Source organism: Sander lucioperca, chromosome 4 (assembly GCF_008315115.2).
Source record: "Sander lucioperca isolate FBNREF2018 chromosome 4, SLUC_FBN_1.2, whole genome shotgun sequence".
NCBI classification, from domain to species: domain Eukaryota; kingdom Metazoa; phylum Chordata; class Actinopteri; order Perciformes; family Percidae; genus Sander; species Sander lucioperca.
The window spans coordinates 24,545,975-24,568,359 of NC_050176.1; the positions used below are offsets into that span (position 1 = coordinate 24,545,975).

At 41.2% G+C, this 22,385-nt stretch overlaps 1 protein-coding gene and 1 long non-coding RNA gene across 2 annotated transcripts in view; both read right to left on the reverse strand.

Annotated features, from left to right (window-relative positions):
* The window catches only part of LOC116048446 (VPS10 domain-containing receptor SorCS3-like), a 1,378,075-nt gene that overhangs the window by 1,232,504 nt on the left and 123,186 nt on the right, over positions 1-22,385 (reverse strand). The gene's annotated exons all lie outside the window — the stretch shown is intronic.
* Positions 6,151-20,409, reverse strand: LOC116048517. The gene is made up of 3 exons (XR_004104669.1): positions 20,304-20,409; positions 20,039-20,040; positions 6,151-6,162 (listed from the first exon to the last, which is right to left on the reverse strand). It is a non-coding gene; the product is annotated as an uncharacterized LOC116048517 (long non-coding RNA).

Consider the following 22,385-nt stretch of genomic DNA (forward strand, 5'->3'; position numbering starts at 1 on the left):
TCAAGTCGGACACAAATCTAACCGGCATGCACTGGGTGATCGCTGGTGATCGACTCTATGCAGGCCTGACTCATCTCCAACAAGCCTAGTGTGTTGCTGTGATTGGTTGTAGGTCTATCCAGTTGAGTCCAGAGGCGTTTTGGTCTGCAACCCTTGGAAATCAAAAATGAACTGAGTAATTCCAGACTAACACACATTTGAGAAATAGTCTACAAAAAGTGGTTGACTGACCGACCAACAGAAAAAAGGTAAAATATAAATAAAAGTTCTCACTTTTACATTCAAGATCACATCCCAAAAGAGATTAGATAAATCCCCAACTAAACATGAAAGTGTAAAAGTAGAGGGGATTTCTCTAACTGTTGTCTAACTGTACAGTATGATGTACTGTAATAGCCAAATGAATGAGTTAGGACTGAAAAACAGGAATTGACACCTTATACAGATCCCTTTTAAATCCGACAGATGTCACAATCTACTCCTGATATTTTTCAAGAGAACCACTGAAGTGGAAGTCAAGGAAAAAGCTCAGTCTATTTCTGTGAAATTTGCCCATCAAACTGCAGAGTTCCAGAGAGACAGTGCGGCTCTCTAGTGACAATGACACACTCAGGACTGGAACTTCAGAACGCCTGCATGCTCCAACTCATCATGGGCTGCCATCGTGGGTCATGGGCAGTGGGCATCACTATGTGCCAACAACAGTAGCCCGGAAAACTAAACAGTTGGTGCCATGTGTTGCATGGCGTGATTCATTTTGACATGCCTTGCATCCAGCAGCCTCACAGCCAAGGCATTTTAAGTGAGTCATTTCTCAGAGTCAGCTCAGACTCCTGAGTGAGCCTCTGGTATGCAAGTCCCCAAATAAAAGCATAAACACTGAGGGAGTTAAAGGTTTGCTCAGACTGTACAGATAGAGGGATGATTTGCTGTACTATCTCTTATAATGAGACCTCTGGATTCTCAAATAAACATGATTATGAAAAATAATGGACATAGCTTCCGGACCTAAAAAATGAAGCCAAAAAAGTGCCTTAAACCTGCGTTCTATCTAATTTCCAGCAGGGGGCGACTCCACTGGCTCCAAAAAGGAGTCTGTTTCTATAGAAGTCTATGAGAAATTGAGCCTACTTCTAACTTGATTTATTACCTCAATAATAATTTTCATAATACGATTATGGCCCTAATCATTAGTTTCAATGCCCACTTCATGTGCAGAGGTAAAGCAGGTAGACCATTGGAGAAACTGCTTATGATACAATAATCAGCCCAGTAATTAAAAGAACACCTATCTGCTTCAACTTGAAGAAAAAAAGAAATCGCAGGTCGTATCGGGCATGGGATTCAACATCAAGTCATTCTGCACTCCGGGAGCTTCAGGGCCTAATCCAGCTGTTGCACACCAGTGTTTGTTTTGGGACTAGACAATTAGAGGTATTATTGGAGTTTGATGCCAGTTCCTGTTATAACTGAAACTTGATGTATGGATTTCAATGCTGAATCTACCAGAAGACTCCCTCATTTAAAGGGTATTGCAGTGACTGTTTCACAATGTACATTTGTTCGCAAGGTATAAAATAACTGCCAGATTTCTGAAGGGAGTTTTGTGACTGTATCAAGAGAGTTAGAGTTATGACAGTTCATTAAAAGAAAATTACCAACCACTGCCTTTGCTTTATTAAATGAATTAGCCAAAATCAAGGGGTTTCAAAGTCAAACACTGTTGACCCCCACTCAAACAAAACCGAAAACACTCTCCGTCCTACCCCCCCCCCCCACTCCCATTCCATGGGACATTTTGCATCCGCCCCTTTTCTTTGTCTTTGTTCTACTCTTGATAAAACATTGCATTGAAGTCAGTTAGCTAGTTAGCTGTGGGCTACAGCTTGAGCTCTGATGTTTCAGCCTAAATGTATTTACTTTGCTGAAAAGTCATGGAATAAAAAAAAATAACTTTACTTGGGTGCGGCAAAGACATTGAACAATGCCAAGATTAGCGACTTGCTCATCTAATCCCCGTCATTGTTTGTGCGTTTGGTGAAGTAAATGATGCTGTCAACACAGGGCTTCTTTGATTATGTCAACTACTTTAGGAAACCGGACAGGCAGCTGAATCCATGCGGAGCGGGATACAGGTAGATACAGTACTAGAGTATTTTACTAGTAGACTTCTTGTAGTTCATTCATCCCAGACATCATCTGACGAATAGCTCCTGTGTGGTTGCTCTATGTTAAACAGTGGCCATCCATCATGATACAAGCGAAAGAGTGATTTATGGTTGTGCAGAGGCTCCACGCAAAGCTTTCGCCATAGCCTATGTAAGTGGCTTGATGTTTATATTTGTGCGCTGGTGTGCGCGACCATCTCTTTAGGAGAATAGCAGGGCCGGCGTATATGTGTGTGTTAGAGAGAGTGACGGCGATTATCTTCAGAGTGAGAAGTGACTCTAGAGTCATAGTGAGAAACAAAGAGTCTCCCCTGTTCTTTCTGACCACGGTGGGAAATCTGGACAACAGGACTAACAGGAAAAGTTGACCCTCTCCTTGATTTCATGTTGTTTATGGAGAAGGAGAACCAGGAAATGAGTCGGGGAATGCAACGCTACCAAGCCACGGCCGAGCACCGTGTGTCGCCGCAACGTGTAGTTACATTTTTCAAGAGGTCCACGTCAGGCTACAGCGTAGGGTCCGGCGTAGGGTCCGGCGTAGGGTCCGGCGTAGGGTCCGGCGTAGGGTCCGGCGTAGGGTCCGGCGTAGGAGCTGGCGTAGGGGCTGGCGTAGGAGCTGGCATAGGAGCCGGCGTAGGGGCCGGCGTAGGAGCTGGCATAGGGGCTGGCGTAGGAGCTGGCATAGGAGCCGGCGTAGGGGCCGGCGTAGGAGCCGGCGTAGGGGCCGTAGGGGCCGGCGTAGGAGCTGGCATAGGGGCCGTCGTAGGGGCCGGCGTAGGAGCCGGCGTAGGAGCCGGCGTAGGAGCCGGCGTAGGGGCCGTAGGGGCCGGCATAGGGGCTCCATGTACCTATGTGTGTAGCCACGGCATCGATTTAAAGCAGGAGCATAAATCACACTTTAGTTTCACTTAAAGTGAATTACAATAACAAGCTAGCTAGCCAGCTAACGTTAATTCCATCCAATGGTAGACTCATCAACTTTCAATGACAGTCCAAATGCTTTTCTTTCAAATCAGTTGGTGTAAAGGGTTGAACTTCATGTTAAAATTAGGTACCCCTTTCTATTTTTATAAATATATATGAAACCAAAATGAGTAAAACTCAAACACAAAAAAGGGTATATAACATTACTTTTTTTGTATTATACTCTGGCAGAAGAGACAGTGAGGAGTGAGAGAGAAGTGAATACAGAGGGTGAGAGAGAACAGTAGTGTGGCTTTGCATTTACTTGAACAGCTTAATTAGACATTGTCAACATTCATTTTCAGATGTTTCGTAATCCTTTTAGCCTCTTCTGTATTTCCAGATTGTAGTGTGGATCATTTATCAATGATCATTTATCATTGATCAACATTTAACTTGATTCTCATGTAATACTGCCGTGTGTGTGTGTGTGTGTGTGTGTGAATGGGGGAATGAGAGACTAAAAATAAAATGCTTTGTCCGCTATGATATAAAAGCACTCTAGTACAATTTTAAAATAAAGGTTATCTTGAATCAGACAGGAAGGCAACAAGTGTTTCTGCCTTTCAGTACAGGTCATCGCACAATAGCTGTCATGTATTTACTTATTTATTTATTTGACAGGGACAGTGCATATTAATGGATATTGCTGCAAATATTCCATAGCTTTCATGTGTAGTCCCTGGCCGCATGTTACAATACAGTCCCTAAACGTTAACAAAACAAAACATTTTATATGTCTTTCTATTTCACTTGTTATATGACCACATGAGAATAAAAAATAAAAAAACTGATAAAGGCTCTTCAATGCTAAAAACACAGACAGTAAGCCCTGGTTAGCCCATGCTAACGTAACCGTGTTGTTGTTATGTAATGTAAAACGTTAGCCATCTAGCTACATGTGAAGCCGATAGCAATGCAGATGAATGACAACACACTCTCACTCCCAGCGCGTCAAAAAGTGGTCAGGTGCCTTTGGTGTTTGTTACTGATGCAAAAAGTCTCCTTTAGCGTCCAGCCCTTTTCCCGACGCACTTACTCGAGATGTACATTTAACTGAAATGCGGCACAAGAACGGGACTGTGAGGTTTGGGAAATTATCGTGGGTGGGTTTACAAAATGTACGTTTCAGTGACAGGGTTCCAGGATTTTATAAGTGGGGTGACACAGGGGGGGGGGACCAATAATCAGTAAAGGGGGGGGGGGGCATTTTATCAGAATACAGCATAGGAAATCTGCTTAGAAATCTAGGAACTATTGGACAGGATAGAACAACATAATGTAATTCTGCAAAAAAAAAACATCACATACATTATTTATTTCCCTTGTTTTCATTTTAAACAAATTGTATATCTGAATACATTACAGATTTTCTACAGGCTCAGTCTGCAACTTTTTTATAAAACTATTCCAGTACTGTTTTCATGGTATCAGAATTTTGGATAGTCACCATGGAAACATTAATTGGTCATGTGACAAGGGCTGGGAAGATTGGCAGAACAGGCAGCCAAGTGAGTCAGATTGACAGCAGTCTAGCCCAATGGATTGGAAGGGGGGGCCAATCATATTTCAGGGGGGCGATGCCACCCCATGCCGCCCTTCTAGCCCCACCCCTGTTCAGTGACAGTACGGTTTAGGAAAGATTGTGGGTGGGGTTACAAAAATGTACGTTTCATTGACACGCAGGACAAGAACTCCGGTCTTCTGGGTGAAAGTCCTGTGTTGTTTGACCCAACCACCCCCCCAACCTGCGTTTTTATACCTTTTATAACACTCCTGACCATTATCGCTCTTAATACTACGCCATCTTACAGCGCGGTGGCTCTGCCCGGTGCGTTCCAGATTGCTTAGGGGTGATTTTTTGCGTCGGTATCTGACGCTGAGAGCAACTGACCAAGCGTCAGTATTGGACGAGTTGGGAGTGAGAACAGGTTGTGAACGACAAAACCCAAGTCAAGCAGAGCTCAGTTATTTCTATAAGCATTCATGGTGCTTTATAGTGGTATATAGTGGTATATAATGGTGCGTCATGCCTGGATTGCAGAAGAATTTCACCTGTCAAAATGACTTGAGATCTACAAAATAATTTAGCTCCACACAAAACCTTATTTGGAAATCTGCTTCTGATTGATTTTCTGAGCTGAACAATCAATTAGCCTCAATGAACTTTAAAAGTCTACACTTTTTTCACATTGAATGAAAAAAAACTTTTTTTTTATCATGCTTGACATTGCTTGAAAGCAGTTCAGTGCTCACATGGGGGAATAAAAAAGACATTTGAAACGGCCTTTACTTATCTAACCAAGCTTCAGTGCAGCTGTGAGAGACTTTCCGTAAACCAATTAGAGGAAGAAAAGGTCATACAGTAGCCTCGGAGAAAAAGAGATAAAAGCGTGATTGGATTGGTTCATGCTCTAATTTTGACCATCACACTTTTCACTTAGTTATTCAATTAAGCATAAAAGTAGAGAGAAGAGACGTTATGCCCATTTCATTCTGTCTCGAATGCTACTGATAAAAAAGAGCAGACTTATCAAAATGGATTGCAAGCGCCCAGATCGCTGTGTTCGCGTAATGCAGAATGTGCTCAAAAGATGAAAATTGATCACAATCTATAATGAAGTTTTGTAGGAATAACAACAACATGAGACATGAGTTGCTTATCAGTGAAAACAAGGAAAAAGAGGAGTCAGCTGCACGAAGGAAATTCCATGCTGCGTACATAATGTTTTAGGAGAGCATCAAGTCAAATGCTTAAAAGTACAGTACTGCCATTGATTAACAGTTCAGACTTAAAGGGGTGATAGAATGAGTATATAGGGTATTTCACACTGTTCCTTAAGGTCTCCTAATAGGGTATGTAACATTGGTTGGGCTGAAAATGGCCGGGTGCTGTTCTATGCTCCCTAAAGCAACACTGTGAAATAGCCATAGAATGAAACGAGAGGTTTTCTCTCTTGTACGCACGAATACGCAACCGGCTGCGGTGAAGATACACAAGACCACTGCTCCCATCCATTATTCTTAGCAACTTACGCTCTCTGAACAACAAGATCGACGAGGTCCGAACCTACACAAGGTACTCTTCCGAATTCCGTGAAGCTTCTTTGCTGTGTTTTACGAACAGCCAAGTTCAACATCAGTCAAGTCTCAGTCTACAAATATCTGGGTGTCATGATAGACGAAAATCTCTCACGTACCTCTCGTTATAGAATTTATCTGCAAAAAAATACAACAGCGTGTTGATTTTCTCCGTAGATTGAGATCCTTTAGAGCTGGTAGCCAAATCATTTCTTTGTTTTTCACATCAGTAATTCAGAGTATTATGCTCCATTGTAGCACTGCTTGGCTGAGTAGCCTATCAGTTAAAAATAAAACAAAGCTATTTGATCAAAGATTATAGGACTACCTGTAGCACACTGCTTTCAGGAAGCTCACAATAATAGTATGCTCAGACTGGCCAGGAATATCTTTAGAGTTCATTCTTTCAATCGCATCAGACTTAAAACTCTTTCATACATCAATCTATCCTATTGTTAAACCAGCTACATTAAACGCACTGCACTATTTATTCAGGGTTATAAGTCTCCAATACCTTGTTGTTCATGTCATTTTCTGTTGTTATACATGTATGCTTTGTTTCCTTACTTGGGTGTTTATGTCATTTGTGATAATGTTTCATGTATGTCGTTTGAGGTTATTGATCTTATGTATGTCTGTATGTATGTCTATGTCCTCTTTTTTATATGAGCTACCCAGGGATGCAAAAAGAATTTCAGCCCTGGCTGAAAAAGTTGCATCGTATTGTATCGTAATAGCAGTCATTGCTCTTCTCTTTTTGATTTTCCTCCATTGTTTGGTTATTCTTAAAATGTCTGTCCTTTTCATGCTGGTAACAATCAGTAAACTGCACAGTCCATGTGTCTGAGTTACCTTTGTTGTCAGTGTGAAAGCTCAAAAATCACTCTGCGCCTCCTGTTGTGGGAGCATAATCTCCTGTGTTACATCGAGTGCAGACAGAACATAAAGGATTTCCAATTGAGGCAGAGAATTAGGACCATTAGGTCTCATTAAGAGACTCGATCGGAGCCTGCCTGTGTGCTTTTCTTGCTTTTCTTTGGGCTTGCTAGGGAGATAGTGAAGGCCTGAAGTGATCGTTACAAAGAGAAGCACATTTATTCTCTCTGCCAGTCGCTGAGACACAGTGGATGCTGACAATGAATCTCTAATTTCTTAAGTCACAGAGATGAGGAGATATCCAAAAAAAAAGCACCGCACCACAGCAAAGGAAGCTTGTGCTACTTCTGCTGTTGTTGTTGTTGTTGTTGCACCACATGAAGAAAGAGAAAGAGAGGGAGATCAACGAGAACGAGGTGGAAACACAGTATCCATTTGATCCATTTTTTTTCTTCTTCAAATTGATCATGCGTCACAGAAAATCTTTTGAGTGCAAAATAAGATGTATAGCTTCTGCCTGTGGAGCCATTTTTATTCATGACTGTGAATACGCCAACATAGCTTTGGATTGCCTTTTTTTATACTGCACGTCTTTGGTATGCACAGTGCTAAATCTATCTGTTAAAAGTGGAACTTCACTGTTTGGTATAGTACTAAACGTACTCCTCAGTTGCCTCCCTTGGCTGCCGTGCTCTTTGTATCTATACCAGCATTGCTACGCTATAAATAGGGATCCACAGAAAAGCCAGGTAATAAAAGTGTTAGGATTTTGCAATGAAGAATGATGCCTTTGCTGTTAAGTTTCTCCATTGGGCTGATGTATCATTGAGGTTGAGCTCTCATTATCAACTCGGAAGATTATAGGCCCTAACTCCCTGCGAGGAGGCAACTGTCTGCACTTCATGGATCGGGTGCAATTCAGCAGCATAGAGGCTCACTGGCAGTTGAATAGGGACTTATCTTCCCTCTGTTCCGTTTCTCTGACCGTCTCTCTCTCTCTTCCTCTGTTCTCTTTACTCTTCCCCTCCCTCCTGCGTTTCTTCCTGCCTGTCTTTCCCCTCTTGGACATTTTCCTGCCCCCTATCTCTATCGCCTGCCTTCATTTCTTTCATCCTGTCTGAAAGTTCAAGGCTTTCGTTGACTTTGCTGACTATCGGCAGGCTCTAAGGGGCCGCTGGAGTTGAGTCTTTCAATCGTGAAGCTGACATCTCTTCTCAATTAAATCTGGCACCTTAGCTGATGGCCTTGGCGGTCAATTAAAATAATTATTTGGTCCTTTATTGCAACGTACGGAGGATTTAAGTAAATATACATGTCACATTTTGTCTTTTGATCTCAAAAAACTATTTAGTTTAAACAAAACTGTAATTATATGCCATTTTGGCAATAAAACCCATGATGATCATTAACAATCAGTGGTGGAAGAAGATCTTTTCCTTAAAGGAGAATTCCGGCCAATTTTTACGTTAATCTTGATCGCTATAAATATGAAAGTACAGTCGAATCGGTGCGGTCAACACGGAGAAGCTGCAGGTACGTGTACAAGCTTCCATTGAGCTAAAAAGGCAGTTGTCGGGGAAAGTTTTAGAGTGCCTTTGTGCCTCTTAACAGACATAAAATGCTATTAAAATGTCTGTGCAACATGAATGGGGCCCTTATGTGACAACAAGATGCGTTTTCAACTCAGACATTGTTTAAATTCACCTACCCTGTCTCAATTCTGCTGGTAGCTAGCTTGCCCTGCTAGCTGCTAGCTGCCGTGTGTTCAGCCAGGCTTCTGTGATAATCATCACGCAGCAGTTCTGTGTGTATTTGTAGCTAATCCATTTTGTGTGTGATCGATCTGGTGTTGGTGAGTAGGAGGCTTGGCTGTGGTGATCTGTGTGGTAGCTCCCTTAGCCGGACTAGCAGGCCAAACCGGCATCCTTACTTCTGATTCCTCCCCGCCTTCGTTGCCTCCCACTCCCCACAACAACCCACCTAGCGCCCGCTGTTCTGGCTATGTCTTCCAGAGGACAGGTCATGCCTTCGCAACGAAAACTTGAAGTTTATTCCCCCTCATAAATAGGTAATTGAGCACTGTAGTGGTTATGACCATATCAGTGACTATATAACTACATGGAAATGGGCCAAATGATGTCTGTGGCTTGCACAGTGATAGCTAGAGAAGGTAGCTGTAGTCTCGCGCTGAAGTCCCGTTGTAGCAGGAAAAGGTAAACAGTGTGCAGATCGCTCCGAGAAGCAATCCTACCTCCTCCTACTCACCAACACCAGATCGATCACACACAAAATGGATGAGCTACAAATACACACGGAACTGCTGCGTGATGATTATCAAAGAAGCCTAGCTGAACACAGCTAGCAGCTAGCAGCTAGCAGGGCGAGCTAGCTACCGGCAGGATCGAGACAGGGACCAGGGTAGGTGAATTTAAACAATGTTTGAGTTGAAAACGCATCTTGTTGTCAAGTAAGGGCCCTGTTCATGTGGCACAGACATTTTAATAGCATTTTGTGTCTGTTAATAGGCACAAAGGCACTCTAACACTTGCCCCGACAACTGCCGTTTTAGCTCAGGGGATGCTCGTAGACGTAGCTGCAGCTTCTCCATGTTGACTGCACCGATTCAGCTCGTTTTTTTTTTCTATCGACTGTACTCACATATTTATAGCGATCAAAATTAACGTAAAAATTGGCCGGAATTCTCCTTTAAGTAAAAGTAGAAAAGTATTATCAGCTACATGTACTTCAAAAGTAAACGTACTCATTATGCAGAATGGCTCCTTTCACAGTGTTATATTATTATGGAATATGATAGTTTTTGGTTTTTATTACTAATGAATACGTTGAGCATTCTAATGTTGCAGTTAATCAACGGTGAGCCATTTTGACATACTTTGTATATTACTGGATAGATTAGTAGTACTGCATCATATATACTAATACAGGTTGTTCTCAACCATTCGTACATATAGCTACGAAAAGCAATGCACTGTAATGTGTATGTTTTCCACGTATTTATTACTGTCAGCCCCACATTGACATTTGCTGTAAGCCAGCGCCCTCTACTCCTGGGAGCTTCTTCCCCAGAGTCCTTGCCCATGCTTTCGTGCCTCACAGATTTCCTTGGATCGTAGTGGTGCCTGGCTCATGTTTGGAGCTGCTGCTGTGGTCCTGCTCCATGCCCTGCTACGAAAAATGAAAACAATCCCACCAATTCACTTTTTAATTTACACCGGACAAGGGGCCCCCATATGCAGGTAGAGGTCTCCCACTTCTCCATACCCTTCTCCGGTCGAAAAAAAAAAATCTGACTAATTCACTTTTTAATTTACACTGGATGTTTTCTTTCAGATCCCTCCCACTGTGACATTGTAAGGTAAATGTTAAGGTATTGTAAAGATAATTAAAAAGTAAGACCGGTGGTGACCGGTTGTTTTTAACTGCTCTTTAATCTTTTATGTAAAGCACTTTGAATTGCCCTATTGCTGAAATGTGCTGTACAAATAAAGCTGCCTTGCCTTGCCTTGAATCACAAATTGGACATTAAATCAATGTGGTTTGGACCTTGCAAGTTGTTTTGACCAGAATGTGACTTAGTAAAAAGGTAAAGTTGCAAATCATTCATTTTTTAAAAGGAGACCTGGAGTCAGTGCACTTAGAGTCTGTTCTTACAACTCGAGTGTGGAAACAGACCCATGGAACCACACAAACACACACATTTGGGCTGCCATATGAACAGCAAATGCACACAGAAAGACTCCTGCATGCATGGACCATAATCTTTGATGCTATGCCAGGTGACAAACTCCGCCTCCACACACAAATATCTATGTCTGAGAAAAAAGAAATAGTGTCATGCAGTGCATGCATTTTATGTTCAACTACAAAAAAAGAAGTTGCTAAAATACTGGCTGTCAGCCCAAAGGTTGTTTTTTTTAATTATGGTGAACACAAGAGGCCTATGCGTTGAGGAGAAAACAAACACAACATTTAATATAGCTAGTGAGAAACAAACTCAGAGCCATGATTCCTCATGGGTTTATATGACTGCTTGTTTTCCTTAGAGTTAAAAGGAATTTATCTTCATTGTGAAAATCTATTTAAAAAAAAGTTGCTGGGCCATGACAGCTAAGAAATGCACGTTTTAAAAACTAACCTCATGTTTGGAAATGTTTTCTGTCTGAAACAGAGTTGCCATTCCCCCTAAAACCAATGCTTCATTCAGGCTTTCATTGCTGATATTTGCCACTGCGCTTGAACTGCTCGTATGTACCAAGTTGCAGAGTGTATTTATAATCAAATCTAACCTGCTTTTATACACTGTTATATTCTAAAGAAATAATTAACATCACAATGTCTGTGAACAATAAATGAATCAAATATGGCTATAATTTACCAATGTATCATATAATGCCATCAAGTTGCTGTGTGGAACAGAAGCATCTCTGTGAATATTGCCTTTTCAGTCCAGTGGCAGCAGTAAATTAAACAAAATGTTACACTGCCTCATGATTATATTTCCCGGAACCATAGGGCAAACAGTAAGATATAACAGCTAAAATGTTCAGTATATAGGCTTTACAGTGCAACTGACAAACACAATCTTTCAAAGCCTATGAACCAGAATTGCCCCACAGGTTTCAAAACAAAATAACCTCCCTTCACATCTGTGTTCACAGAGGTTTTGCACTTTTGTGGTTGTTAGAGAAATGTCTTGCAATGTAATTATTACAATTCTTGTCGTGAACTTTGGTATATATCCAGATATTCATGTTCCCCTTATAATACATTATGAAAACTCTATCTAACTCTATCATTGGATGAACATTTTCATCAGTCAAGTGTTTTTTATATAGCGATAAATCACAACAGATGTTATGTCATGACACTTTTGATGTAGGTCTAGACCATACTCTTTAATTTACAGAGACCCATCATTCCCCCATGGGCAACAGGGGCAAGGAAAAACTTTGAAAGGGATAGTTTAAATATTTTGAAGTGTGGTTGTATGAGCTACTTCTCCAGAGTCAGTGTGTTAGCTCCAGTAGATGGCGGTCGACACTCCCCCAGTTTGGAGAAGCAGGCAGGATTACCAACACGGAAGATAAGCAATGTCCTGCTGTGGACGGGACCAGAGAAAAAACTAATTTTAGCCACCTTAAAAAAATCTATATCTGGTTAAGTGTACTCACTATTTAGAATATGTTTACCGCTTCACTTTGGGCTATATAAATAAAATGGACTTGACTGTCTGCCGTTGACTTGGAGAAAGTTATCCATCCCTTTATTCCATCCTGTCTCGATCATTGTAACTCTCTATATGCTTAAATGTTTTCTCAAAAGCCCCAAATCTTTCAGGTTTTTAAAATTTCAACCACTGCTACTACTACTACTACTACTACTACTACCACTACTACTATTCCCTAAAGAAATCTAATATAAATGAGTCAATGTTCTTCTTTTGGCCGAATATTCAATTGTTGGGGATCTGCAGTTAGAGCAGCCCAGATTATTATGGGATTTTTATTCAAATGTAGCAGCTTTGTCAGCTAAACATCCGTTGTGTGAAGTCTACACCAGCAGAGTAAAACAAAAATGGGTTTCAAGATTAGTAATGCTGTTTACACCATATTGCTACGCTACCTGTTATGTAACTTAAAAATAGTAACATCAGACAAGTTTTGCCTTTTTTAAGTGGCAAGGTTGAAAATGAGTCATCTTCAATTTTGTTGTGTTGTGGTTTCAGAATAAGAAAGACATTCTTTTCCCCAAATGATGTACAAATTATTAGGCATTCTATGTTCAGGTGCTGTCGGAAATTCAGCCGGATGTCCGTCACCTTCTGCTTTCTTTATTTATTTATTTATTTGTGAGGACTATGGTTAACTGCTCCTCAGATCTCTGCAGGGTAAATCCAGACAGCTAGCTAGACTATCTGTCCAATCTGAGTTTTCTGTTGTACAACTAATGCCGACCTTACACCAATCGACTTTTCAAGCAAAGATTCAAGCTTTTGAAAGTCTTGATAGAGTCATCTCAATCGTTTGGTGTAAGGTGGTCTTAAGTCTTGGTAGTGAAATTTAAAATTTAAAAGTAAGAAAGTTAAATCACGTGAACATTATCAACAACAATGGGTGTGTTCCCTCCAGCACCAAACAGGAAGCAGCAACTGGCCAGAGCCAGTGTTGTTTATGGTTGCTATGGCGCTGCGCTAAGCTAAATGCTAAAGAGGGAAAGTTGATGATTTTCAACCCTTCTGAATCCAACAGGAGTTTTACTGGTGGATAAACACAGACCTCCAGGTACTGCTGCCATTCATCTGCATGTACGACAGAACAAAAAATCAGCAAACTTTCCCTTAAGTTACCAGTTAACACTAGCAGTAGCTAGCTAGCTTAAATTTAAATTCAAAAAATCTAGTTGTAGTCTTGCAATATGTGAGCCTGCCAGATCCCCAGTCTTTACATATTATGACAGTCTTTGATGTTAGATGTGAGATGATTGTCTTTAGATGTGAGATGGTGTCAGACTTTAGTCTTTTCATAGTCTGTTCAAAGTCTTCTAGTGTCTGGTAGGCATTAAACAACTTTAAAATGTACACGTTCCACCAAAACAAGTTCCTTCCTGAGACTATTTAGCAGAGGCACCGTGGCTCCGTCTGGAGCTTAGCGCCGCCAAGACGATTTTGATTGGTTTAAAGAAATGTCAATAAACCAGAGCAGGTTTTTCTCCCATCCAGGAATGCTGTGTGGACTAGCCAGACCTTCCTCTGCAGCGCTGTGGAGGAAGGTCTGGCAAAGCGAGACTAGGCATTCTATTATCAAATGAATTGGAAAATAGTGAATATAGCTGCCGTAAATGGAGAAAAAAAATCTCCCCTGAGCATGCCCCCGGGCCCCCTTAGGTTTGGGCTGAGTCCCTAATGTTTTTGAATTGTTTATTCATGTGTAATTCAAGGCAAAGCATTTTCTTTCTTTTAATGATGATAAATTTAGACTCTGCAAACCAGCAGCTCTGTGCGCCGAGTGCGACCTGTTGGAAGTCATTATCTACCATATTTACATATAAATCGGGCTCCTGTTTGAAGTACTTTTATTTCTTGGAGAAAATGAGTTAGGATCTGTCAGGTCATGGTGCATTTCAGCCCTGTTATCCAGCTCTGTTGTAGGAGTATGTCAGTGGTTGGAGCAGCCAGTGACCTTTCAGACAGCCAACAACAGCAGCCTCCAATCACCACTTCAACTTCCACTTGGCATAGGAAGACTCCCCGACACCCACTAGTTCCAGCTTTGGATGCACATGACACACAAAATACTCATTTGATTTCACATGCTCTATCCAGTGGTGGAATAAGTATTCAGATCCTTTACTTAAGTAAAAGTACTCAACAAGTACACTTGAAAAAGTCCTGCATTGAAAACGTTACTTAAGTAAAAGTATTTAAGTACCATCAGGAAAATGTACTTAAAGTATTAAAACTAGAAGTACTAAATACAGAGAAATCCTCACATTTTAGAAACTAGAAACGATCCAAACAGTCAACAGGTTCTCACACTCATTTCGTAAAATATGGACGCTTGGTCAGGTGCCTTTGTCGTTCTTATTGACGCTAAAAGTCTCCTTTAGCGCTATAAGTAAACGTGCTTGGTCGGGACTATTGCCGTCCCTTTAGTGGCACGCGGGAACTACGGGACGGTTGGATTTAGGAAAGGGTCATGGGTGGGCGTACGGTTCCGTGGCACGCGGGAAGAACGGGACAGTTGGGTTTAGGAAAGGGTCGTGGGTGGGCGTACGGTTCTGTGACACGCGGGAGGAAAGAAAAAAACGACTACAGCAAGCGTGACAAGCGGGACGTGAACCCCTCTCTCCTGGGTGAAAGTCCTGTGTTTGACCCATCCACCCCCCCAACCAACCTCCTTACATACTACTCTCTAAATCCTCTCTAACTGCTGCTCTCCCCGGTGCGTTACACTAACACGCTGAAAGACGCCTTTTTCGTCTCATCAGACGCTGACAGCCACTGTCCAAACGTCCTTATTTTACCAGTTGGGAATGAGAACGGGATGCAACAGTTGTATGTTTAATGGTCTGATCATTTCAGCTAGACTTGTAGGCCATTATAATGTTGGGTAGTTTAATTTATAATAATACATCGTATTTTAAAAAACTACATGTGTTTTGTGTGCAGTAATCTTAATGTATAAAGTAACTAGTAACTAAAGCTGTCAGATGAATGTAGTGGAGTAAAAAGTACAATATTTCTCTCTGAGATGTAGCGGAGTAGAAGTAGAAAGTGGCATGAAAAGAAAAGACTCAAGTAAAGTACAAGTACCTCAACATTTGGACTGAAGTACTGTACTGGTGTAAATGTACTTAGTTACATTTCACCCCTGCCTCTATCATACAATAAAACCACACAGAGCTGTTTCAAATATACTCCAAAGCTTATGTACGCAGTCACGTGTCTTCGTCGTATCTATCTATCTATCTATCTATCTATCTATCTATCTATCTATCTATCTATCTATCTATCTATCTATCTATCTCCCTTTTTTACACAGTCACATGTCTCTCAGATGCTAGCTCTTTATTTATTTTCCCCTTCCTTTCTCCCTCTCTCTCTCTCTCTCTCTCTCTCTCTCTCTCTCTCCCCTTTTTTGACACAGTCCCATGCAAACACACTCAGTGGATCAATCTCCTCAGATTAGATTGATGGCCTGCGGGCCTTCTGCTGACTAAGGCGTTGCCAAATATGGAGAGTTATTGGGAAATTATGCTCAGCTGCCACTCTATCTGGCATGGTGATCCACTTTGTCAATCGTGATCTTTAGCTGCTGTCACCGTGGTACCACCCAGCCAGCCTCTCTGACCTGACACTGCGTTCGGAGACAGAGTAGATGTCACCGCAGGCGTGATAAACGCATCCCAATGAGTTCAGTCGTCACTTGTTTTCATCAATATTACTGACCTCCAAAGAGAAACATTACATTTCCTAGATGTATTTTAGTCTGAATTAGGTGCAGGAAATCAGGGATATTGATTCATTGGAAATTTGGAAATAAACATTGTCCACTTTCTGTGGACGGTGAAAGAAAAATAACAGAACTGCCTGTGTGTGTGGTCGGGGGGGGAGGGGTGGTGGTGAAACAAAGGCACACTGATTTTTTCTCTCCTTTCATGCCTGGTCATTTCCATATGTCCCCCTTGCTCTGCTACCCATCCATCACATTTCACTCGAAGCACGACAGCTGTCTGGGGCTGAAGCATATTCACAGTTCAGCAGTCCATCAAATTTCACCAAATACAGTAATTCTTCAGTCATGCTGGAGCAGGGGTGAAGGGGTGGCAGGCAAAAAAAGTGTCAAGGAGGGAGAGTGGTGTTGGTGAACCCTGCCATCTGTAACCCTTTGAACACCAGGCACTTTTAGGCTGGTTTCATGAATGCAGATTTAAGAGTGATTTCCGTAGGAGAGGTTAGAGTTTGCCCTAGATATACAGTATAAATGGTTGCTTTCAATCATCGGATATAAAACAGTATGATAATTGGCTTTAGGCTTGAGGATGGGGTAAAACAAAAGGGCTATTGAGTCCGTACTATGAAATCTAATGCCCTTTTTACTATGAACTCAGTGTCCTTGTTGGCTCATATGTCAGCTTTGAAGTTGGATGTCCCTGTCCTCAATCAGCTGACATTGCTATTCTCCAAAAAAAGAGAAGAAAATGCTTTGTTGTTAATATAGGAACATATTTCTATTTCATATTTAATTTTTAAATCAGTTATGAAATCATGACAAGAGTTATCTCAAGACACTTTACAGACAGAGTAGGTCTAGACCACACTATAATTTACAAAGACCCAACAATTCCAGTAATTCCCCCAAGAGCAAGCATTTAGTGACAGTGGTGAGGAAAAACTTCTTTTTAGGAAGAAACCTGGGACAGACCCAGACTCTTGGTAGGCGGTGTCTGACGGTGCCGGTTGGGGGTGTGATGAACAGTGGCAATAATAGTCACAATAAAGATAATGGAACAGTGACTAGAAATAATAGTAGTAGTAGTTCATGGCGTAGCAGGGCACTGCAGGACGTTACAGGGCGTAGCAGGGCACAGCAGGGCATAGCAGGACGTAGCAGGACGTATGGGGATGTAGCAGGATGTAGCAGGGCACGGCAGGGCGTACAAGGACGTAGCAGGGCACTACAGGGCGTAGCAGGGCACTGCCGGGCGTAGCAGGGCACAGCAGGGCGCCGAGCAGGACCACAGCGACAGCTGCAACCATGATTTAGGTTTCTATGTTCTATTTATATGTTGCTTACATCTTCAGGACCTCTTTCAATTATTTTGGAATGAAAACAAATGTTATATTTTTTCTCTTTAAATTTGTTCTTAAAAAGGGACATGAAAACAACAGGAAACCATCCATCTGACCAATGGATTGTTCTTAATAATCAGTGAGAGGACTTGGAAATGCCGGATTAACTGCACAAGTGTGGAAATTCTGAAGCAGTGTCATTTAAAACAAGAAATATGTGATGTTACATGCAGACCTTTGCAACAGGTGAGAGCAGTGGGCCGATAATTGGAGAGGCTGCCTGTTTCATTGTGCAGTCTGGAGTGCCTTTGGATGGTGAGCTGGACCAGACTAGTGGATAACAACATCCCACTAACTCCACCCACTCAGGCATCATTTACTGTGAAGAGGCCTCTGTAATCTGTTGTGTTGGATAGTTCTTTGGCATATTCTATGGGTCTGCAACCTGCGGCTTTGGAGTCATTAGCCCCTCTCCAGTGGCTTCCTTTTTTATTTTCATTCATCATTATTGTAGGCCTAAATTGACTTTAACATAATCAATTTAGATTACATTTAATTTAGTCTATATCTACAATGTTTCTTTTCTGGGATGTCCATCTCCTTCCTCTTCCTTTGTGTTGGTGTTCTAACCTCCGGTGGATTTCTGAGGACTATGGTTAACTGCTCCTCAGATCTCTGCAGGGTAAATCCAGACAGCTAGCTAGACTATCTGTCCAATCTGAGTTTTCTGTTGCACGACTAAAACTACTTTTGAACGTACACATGTTCCACCAAAACAAGTTCCTTCCTGAGACTATTTAGCAGAGGCACCGTGGCTCCTTCCGTCCAAGACGATTGTGATGGAAGATTGTGATGTGGAGGAAGGTCTGGCAATGCAAGACTTCTTTTCATTCAACTTAAATGTGCATCATAGCTTACGTACCTCTACGGCCCTACAGCTTATCTTCTAAATGCTGCCCCTCTCTGAAAAGACCGTCAAGACAGGGCCATAAAAATGGCAACCAACATCCCCATATTAATGAATGCTCATTAAGAACTATTAGTAATGTTGATAGGCTAATTTAAACTTAATAGATTGTTACCTTCATTATAAGGCTCAAATATGTTTTGCAGCTCCAGCCACATTTAAAAAAAAGAAAATGTTTTTGCCAAAAATAGCTCTTTTGAAAGTAAAGGTTGCTGACCCCTGGCATATACCATCCACTATCAAGCACCCATTGGTGATCGCAACTACGATTTTTTTGGAGGAGTTTGTTTTATCTTACTTTACGGGACACAAAAATATGAAAAAAAGGTTCAAGTTATAACTGAATTATTTAGCGTTTTGTATTTACAATATCACTTGTGGTTATATTAAGACACAAATAAGGCTTGGTCAGTTTTTTAATCATTTAAAAGGCAAACTATTTTAGTTGATGCTCTGTGAAATGCTGTTGAACTGTAAAGTCAACAGTGTTGTAATGTAACAAAGTACAAATACTTTGTTACTGTATTTAAGTAGATTTTTTACGTATCTGTACTTAATTATTTATATTTCTGGAAACTTTTACTTTTACTCCACTACATTGCCCCTAAGCATCACTGTTTGTTAATTGCGAGAAATGTTTTCGTACGTTGGAGTGAAAGATTCTTTCTCAGAAAAAATATAATGTTTCTGTTTTTCTCTTTGTTGATGTCAGACTTCAGTGGCGTAACAAGCCAACACCGGGCCCCTATTCAGGATTATCAAGGTGGGCCCCCCTACTACAGCACATGATGACAGCGCAATGTCCACGAGTAGGCTACCATCAACAGGACAGGATAGGATCATAGAGACACAGCATATAAGAGATGAGATGAAATCAGGAGTAGCCTACGCGCACCACAACAACAACAAAAAACACTGGTGAATGTGCACCATAACACAAGAAAAAACACAGAAGGGCAGTCCCTCCAGGATTTCGCGGCCTTTTTTTGAGATTGTTGCGGCCCAAAATGCCTGATTTAATGAGAGCTTTTGTAAAAAATGTTGATAAAAGTTGCGATGTGTTTTGTATGTTTGTTGTAATGAAGTTGCAGAAGACAGTGAAAGTTGCAAAACAAGTTGCAATTTTTTTGTATAGTTCTTTAAAAATAAAAAGGAAAGTTGTTTTGGGGAGAATAATAATTATTACTATTAATGAATTACTCTGGGCTGAGATTTCCTAGGGACCTTACCAAAAAGGCTCAGGATGCTGCAAATGTTGGTATAATATGAAAATGGCTGGTGGATTTAAGACAAAAAATGTGAATTTATTGAATTAATCAAATATGAACATATATGTCACTGTCAGTGGCTTGTTGATCTTTACATTGTTAGTTAATTTCCTATCCTGGCCTGGGACACACATTCAGTTTGATAAACTACTTATTATTATCATTGCACTTAGAATAACGAGCGTAGCTGTCCTCAATTTAGGTCATTGTGTCGTCTCATCTCCGCTTTTTCCTGCATCCACTGTGTGTGATTGTGTGTGTGTGTGTGTGTGTGTGTGTGTGTGTGTGTGTGTGTGTGTGTGTGTGTGTGTGTGTGTGTGTGTGTGTGTGCCAGTCTGAAATGTTTGGCACGGTCTTTCGCTGTACGTTTTGTTGGTAAATGTGAGATGTTCGAGTCACATACGTCTCGTCTTCATATCAGAAACTAGGAAATGAATTTGACCCGTTCTCACTCCCGCTTGGTCAGTGGCTGCACGTGGGACTGCTGGGATTGTGTTAGTAATGAAAATGCGATATGGGGCCCCGGCTGTCAATCAATATCTTCCAGTGGTGCGGGCCCCTGATTGGTCCGGGCCCAGAGGCACTGCATACCCTGCTTACCGATAGTTACGTGTCTGTCAGACTTTGATGTTTAAGAAGGTGTGGAAACCCTGAATATTATGCTTCACATTAAAGTCCCAGTGTGTAACTTGTTTAGTTGTTCATTATCTAAATCTGTGTTGCCGTTCACAAACTTGTCATTTTTCATGAATATTTACCACCACCATCAATTCCAAGTATTCTTTTGGCTTGAAATTTAACATTTACATTCGCATGAACTGGGGTAGACGCTCCATATTCATGCTCCATCTTAAAATACGTAAGCCGGTAAGGGACATACAGGACATACTGCTCCGCCTGTGTGTGTGTGTGTGTGTGTGTGTGTGTGTGTGTGTGTGTGTGTGTGTATTTCTGTGTAAGGGACATACAGGACAAACTGCTCCACCTTTGTCTGTGTCTGTGTGTGTGTGTGTGTGTGTGTGTGTGTGTGTGTGTGTGTGTGTGTGTGTGTGTGTAAGGGACATACAGGACATACTGCTCCACCTTTGATGTTTTCTCTGTCACATGATAAACTCACAGCTGCTGCTAATGCTGCTAACGGGTATCGTAGCTTCCTGAAAAAGGAAACGTGGAGGACCACACGTATTCAAAATCCAAATTTCAGGAACAGGAGTCTTCTTGTTCTTCGCCCAGAAAAAGAAAAAGGAGATTGAAAAGAGCAAGAGACCGTCTTTTTGAAGCGTGAAGGCTACTGTAGCTGTAATACGTACTTTGAACTGCGTGGTGAGAGAGAGTTGATGATATATGATCTCAACACTAGACGGGAGAAACTCCCACACATTGGACCTTTAAGGAAGCCACAGTAAAGTTCATTCAAGTTTTTTTTTGTACTTTTACTTTTAATAGTTAAGGACATTTAATATCTTAAAATTACTTTTGATACTTAAGTACAGTAAATATCAGCTCCTTTAAGACTTTTACTCAAGTAATATTCTAAAAGGTGACTTTACCCTCTACCATAGTAATATTCTGGTAAGATGCTTTGGTAAGGTCTTTTCTATTTCATATTCTATTTTCCTCAAGTACATTACACTACAGTTTGGGTTCAGGTGTTTAAAGGGCACAACGGAGTGAAAATAAATGAATAAATCATGTTAGTTTCAATGACAGAGACCTCGTACTGTAGTAGAGGTACAGTACGGTGCTGATAGCTCGAACACGAATGTCACGGCAACAGTCCACAAGGTTGCAGAGGACGTGAGATAACCGGCTCTTGAGATCCAAAGGGAAATCAAACGGGAAAGTACAGGGATGATTGAAGGAAAGCTTGATTTGTCTACTTCGCTGGTGGTAGGTAAGTCCAAGAAAGAGATGCTACACATGATGGCTTTATGGTTGCATTTAGTATGCAAGCTATGAGATTATGTTGCCATCATTTAGTGGTAAAGGATAAAAAAAAGCTGCACAAACAAGGTACACCAAAAGGACATAGTGCCTTGGATCCAATATGCAGAACATTCATAAAAGCAAAAGCATTTCTTTTTCTTTTTTTTTTTCTGTTCATCTGTTAAAATGCCACCGCTATTACCTAAAAGACAGCAACATATTCCAAATGTCACTTTAAAACATGAGGTACAACCATTTCATTTATATAAATGTAACCGTGTGAGAGGTGTATCGTGCTGAGCTCTTTGCCCCTTTTGCTTTCTGTTTGAGAAGTTTAAGACTTTTTGGAAAGGCATGGATTTGAATGAGGCTTTGTTATCTCTGGGGCATGTTGATTCTTCACTTGAGAGTGCCTTGTTAACCCACACAAGTGCACTTTATTTAATGAATGAAGGTGGCACCTAGCCAGCTGCTGCACTATTTTTTTTTATCATGGCAGGCTTCACTCAAATCCCCACTATTAAAGGCTGCCAGCTTCCACTCCTGCTCTTACTCATTATGTTGTGATCAACCTGTCTTGCGAGGCTGTGTACCGATCCCATACCAAGCAACGTACCCTGAAAAAAACTACTTCAAAGTAGTTTCACCCAGATAAAAAGGTCTTTTGTTCACTTCAGCTCTCCACTTCTAAAAACAGAACCCTAAACAGCAAATTAAAAAGCACAGTTTTATATGCCGTTTATTCTCTGTATGTATTTGTTCATGTTTTCGTAGTATACAGCTGCTAAATATTTTTTTTATTTTTAACGCACTGGTATCGGATC